Raw genomic sequence first — 5,096 nt, forward strand, 5'->3', positions numbered from 1 at the left:
TTCAACCAAAGAGAAAGTCATATAAAAGGTTCTCAAAAGTGTTACTTTATCTCTGTATTCACTTTTCTGGCTAGAAAGCAAATCCTTTTTTTGGCTGCCTCACAGAATAAAATGCTAGAGACGTGCCTTTGATTTCCTACTTTAAATAGAAAACAAAAGCACTGTTTTTTAGGAAGCTAAATAATTTTTTAACTCTGATATTTCATTAGGCTCACTAGAGGCTCGTGTCTGTCTCAATTTTCAAAGAGCTGCAAGAGATTTTAGGCTTGTAATTCCTCTTTGACTGAACCCCTTATTCCCTGCTTGGTAATGTAGTAAAGCTGCAATGTCTGTCCTATAATAACTGGAAAGATTCTGTGGGTTTTTTCCCTGCAAAACTACTATGCATGTAGTCAATAATATATTTTTGAACTGCTGTTAATCTGCATCTGTAACTTGAAGTAAAGCAGTGTAAACTTTTTGCAGGGGGTAGTTATTTTTAACCAAAGTGGAACTCTCTTCCACATCTGCTCATTTAGTGATAAAACTGGCCCATAGACTGTGTAGCTGCAGGGGGTCTGCATGAGTGGGCACCAGCCTTATGATTAGGGGAAGGGGAATCCTTGAGTGGCAGAAAGCCAACATGAACATGCAGTACCTCCATGATCTCATGGCAATAACACCCTTAAGAGTAAATTGCAGCCAAACTAAACATAGCAACGTGTTGCGGTGCACGCAGTTTCAGTTTTAAACGGTTAAGTGTTGTATTTGTTCAGTTTTATGCTATGTTTGATCAGTTTTATGAGTTGTTTAAGTTGCACAAAATGGCTTCCTTAAGAATTGACCTCAGAGTTCCCTTCCCCCTTCTTCTCCCCAGCGAGCCAGCTGTCCATCACCATTGCCATGGCAACTCCCGCCCTTTTGTTTCCATTTTTATGTCAATCCATATACCCCTCCCTGTTTTACCCTATTATCATAATTTCCCCTCCCCAGTCTCTCCGGCAACCCTCCTGCCCGTCATCTCCTGCCCACTCCCCAGCCCTAGAAGATTCTACCCTGGGCAGGGGATGATTGGAGCAGAGAGGGAAGCCACACCTTTGCCGTGCCCTGATTTGTTTGTTCCTCATGCTCATCATTTCTGTATGTATTATTATTGGTTGTCCGCCATCCGTTCCGCCCCTCGGGGATTCTTTAAAGGTTTCACCTGAGGGGAGGTTCGGGGGCAGTTGCTCGCAGTTTCCCTTTCTCCCTTGTTCTCCTCTTCCTTTAATAAACCCTTCCCCGCTGCGAACAATTGCCTGGCTCACGTCCTTCTGTGCTTCGCCGACATCTCACCAGCTGCCGTGCACTTTGCCAAGCCTTCATCAGAGACGCCGTCCCCACCTCCGCCGTGGGGAGGTCTCTGGTAGCCGGCCGACTGCCCCAGTCGTCCCCTGCTTGGGACGAGGGCTGCCGTGGCCACACCGGCCGGCCCAACTAGGCTGTGGGCTGCGCTGTCTCTCTTCTCCTGTGGAGCCAGCCGGGCTCGAAAAAAGGAACAAGGGGGGAGATTTAACTTAAAATGCTTGTAAAGTTCAAAAAATGTTCAAGAACGTTCATCTCCCTCGTTGCAGGGGGTAACATCTTCATAAGTCTCTTCGTGCTCTGTTTCTTCGGCGGCGTTATTGCAAGCTGGAAGAGGCAGGCTGCTCATCTCCTCGTAGGCTGGCGGTGGTGGAAGAGGAGCTAAAACAATGTTTGCCTGAGGTGTTTCTGAAAGTCTCTGTATCAGTCCTTTCAGGCACCGCCAGAGTACTGCAGAGCTTATAGTAATCAAAATATTATTAACAGAACATAAACTAAGTCCTTGAAAATTGAAATGGCCCAGTTTGAGATCCCAGATCCTGAAAAAAGGTTGTTGAGCCAGTCCTGCGACTCCTGGCGAATCTCTGTGACTTGGTGTTGGATTTTGCCGATCTCTGCCCGCACGTCCTCGGCCTTTGACTTGAAGTCAAAGCAGCACAGGCCCTGGAACTCCCTGCATGAATGGTGGTGTAGAAGCAGCAGGTAGTCCAGGGCCGCCCTGTTTTGGAGGGTGGCTTGTCTGGTGATTTGCTCCTCTTCTAGGAGGCCACTAAGAGCAGCTGAGGTCAAGTTTGCTTGTTTCGCGACCCAACATTCTAGCTCGCCTAATTCGCCCAGCGCCTTCGCAGCGGCAACCCAGGGCAGAAGTACTGACATTGCGATCCTTTTTGATTTTGGCCAATGAACAATTTCGGAATCGCAATGGGGGCCGAATTGCTTAGTCTCTCTTTTGAGCCTGATCGCACCCCCTGTGTCATTTGTGGAGCGCCAATCACTAATTTCGGTCGTTTCGGGCGAGAACAAGGTCAGCTGTCCGAGGGTACACGGGCCGCCTACAAGCCGAGCGGGGATGCCTGCCCATGCTCGGTCGCCACAAATGAAAAATACACCTTTAGGAAGATAACGGGGAAGGCCATTCATCATGGTGGCCGCTGCTACAGTAACGGTAGTATGGCACCAAGCAGCGGCCTGAAACTGGATTCTTTGTTGCCTGAAGATGATCAGTTGGGGAACAGGGGAGAGCTCGTAGGGAGGGGAGAACTGAAAACAAAGTTGGGCTTTTGATGACCCGAGCAATTGAAACTCCAAGGGTGGGTTCCCTTCTTTGTCCATGGGGAGGAGGCCAGCTCCTCTTTCCCAGATGACGCGGGTACTTGGGCCAGGCCCTTCATGGACTACTCACCGGTGAACCCAACCTTGGAATTCCCAATTCAGAGGAGGGGGGAACTGATTCACTGGGAGAGGGATCCCCACCAGACAAGTCCCCAGAGGGCTTTCCGCATTGCCGGTGTCCAGGCATATGTCGCTGCGGCCGAGGGTGCATGCCAGCATCTTCCAGATATTGTGGGACGGCTGGGGAACCGGCCAGAGAGTCGCAGGCGGGAAGAGGGTGGCCAAGATGATAAGGCCAAGCAGGATCCGGGTCCCGGGCATGGCGGTGGTGCAGATTTCTGAAATGAAACAAACAGATAAAAGTTAAGAATTGGTTTCAGAGGAAAGGGTCGGGGTCTGGGTACACATTAAGGTCCAAGAAAGAAGGGTCTGAATCTGAGCAGAATGGAGGGGAGGGAGAACCGAACCTCCGCCTTCGCTGCCAGCTTGCAACTGCCACTTGCGGGACTTGGTCGGATGCCTTGGTCGCACGGGGGACAAAAGGCCTGACCCAGCGGGAAGGGACCCACTTGGGACCCGAGGGGGTGGACACGCAAGCGTATCCCCGCCCCCAGCTCACAAGCTCAAATGGCCCCTCCTGACACCAGGTCTCCTAATCTCACACCAGAACAGGAGGCCTTTGCTTCAGCTGGAGAGCACCGTGACCCCCGAAGTGCCGCACAATGGGCGGATTGAGATTTTCAAATGAACAATTTAAAAAGTTAAGGGTGTAAAGTGCCCGAGATAACTGGGTCAGAGGGGACTCCATCTTCATTGCCGGTGTTAGATGACTTAGAACTCTTTTGAGGCTCTGATGGGTCCTCTCTATCACTGCTTGTCCTGTGGGGGAATAGGGGATGCCGGTCTTGTGCTCTATTCCCCATCGCTGCAGGAAGATCTTGAACTCCCTGGAAACGTATGCAGGCCCGTTATCAGTCTTGAGCACTTTGGGGATGCCCAACACGGAGAAAGCCTGGATGAGGTGTTTCTGAACATCCGAAGCTTTCTCCCCTGTGTGGGCAGAGGCGAAAACTGCGCTGGAGTAGGTGTCCACCGAAACATGGACATACTTGAGGCGGCCGAATTGAGGAATTTTTGTGATGTCAGTCTGCCACACCTCACAGCTTTGCAGTCCCCTGGGGTTAGCACCAGCAGGCAGCGATGGTAGCTGGCTCTGCTGGCACTGGGGGCATGTGGCCACAATGGCCTTGGCCTGGTCGCGTGTGAGATGGAACTGGTGAACCAGCAGCTGGTGGCTGATCTTAGCTTGCTGGAACACGTCAGGGAGCGGGGCCATCTTGACAGCGGCAGCGATGGCCCACTCGGGTTCAATCTCGGCAGGGGCTGCAAGGGCATTGGCCCTGCAGTTGCCCTCGGTGATGAACCCGGGCAGATCTGTGTGCGACCTGGTGTGCATCACATAGTACATCTGCTCTCTACGGGAGATGAGATCAATGAGTTTTGAGAGCAGATTGTACAGGGCCAGATTGGGAACCTCCTGCAGAACAGCGCTCTCTGCACGGGCAACTACACCAGCTACATAGGCCGAATCTGTAACCAAATTGAAGGGCCGGTCATGAAATTTCTCGAATGCCCTGACGACGGCATCCAACTCAGCGACGTGAGGGGACCCCTCAACTTTCTGAACATCTATCTCCCAACGCTGAGTTTGGGGGTCTTTCCAAGTCATTACTGACTTGTGGGACCCCCCGGATGCATCTGTAAAAACAGTCAGAGCATCGAGTGGAACACGGCTCAATATTCTTTTTGTTGAAAATTTAAAGTGCAGATTGTTGTTAAAGAGTGGGTGGGCGGGACGCCCAACATCGATCTGCCCGGTGTAGTTGGCCAATGCAAACTGTAAAACTTCGCTTTCCATCAGGAGTTCTTCTAACATTTTGATTTTAAACTTGCCCGACTTCAATTCAATTGGGATGTGAATGCACCCAAAGTCAACACCTGCCAACTCCCTGATCCGAAGGCGAGCCTTACGGATCAGTTCCGCCACCAGCTCATGTGGCTGTGTGATTCTTTTGGACCTGTGGCAACTGAGGAACACCCACTCTATAATTAAGAGGGGATCGCCAGTGCCCCGGTCCTTGCCCTTCCCCTTAGGTGGTTTGCGGGACAGGTCCCACTGATAGATGAGACCGTGAAGGTGTGGCAGGCGGCCTAATAGGAGAAATTTGAATGGCAGGCCCGGGTTGTAACGATGGGCCTGCCTTGCCTCAAGTAACTTACCAATCCTCTCCAGTGAGGCTTTGGCCTCTGGGGTGAGGTCCCTCGGCGAACAGAGCGCCTCTCCCCCTTCCAATAATTTGAAAAGGGGGGCTAGGTCCTCGGTGGTAATGCCTAGCCAGGGTCTCACCCAATTCAAAGCCCCACACAGTTGATGGGCATCC

Source organism: Geospiza fortis, unplaced genomic scaffold, assembly GCF_000277835.1.
Source record: "Geospiza fortis unplaced genomic scaffold, GeoFor_1.0 scaffold131, whole genome shotgun sequence".
Classification (NCBI taxonomy): domain Eukaryota; kingdom Metazoa; phylum Chordata; class Aves; order Passeriformes; family Thraupidae; genus Geospiza; species Geospiza fortis.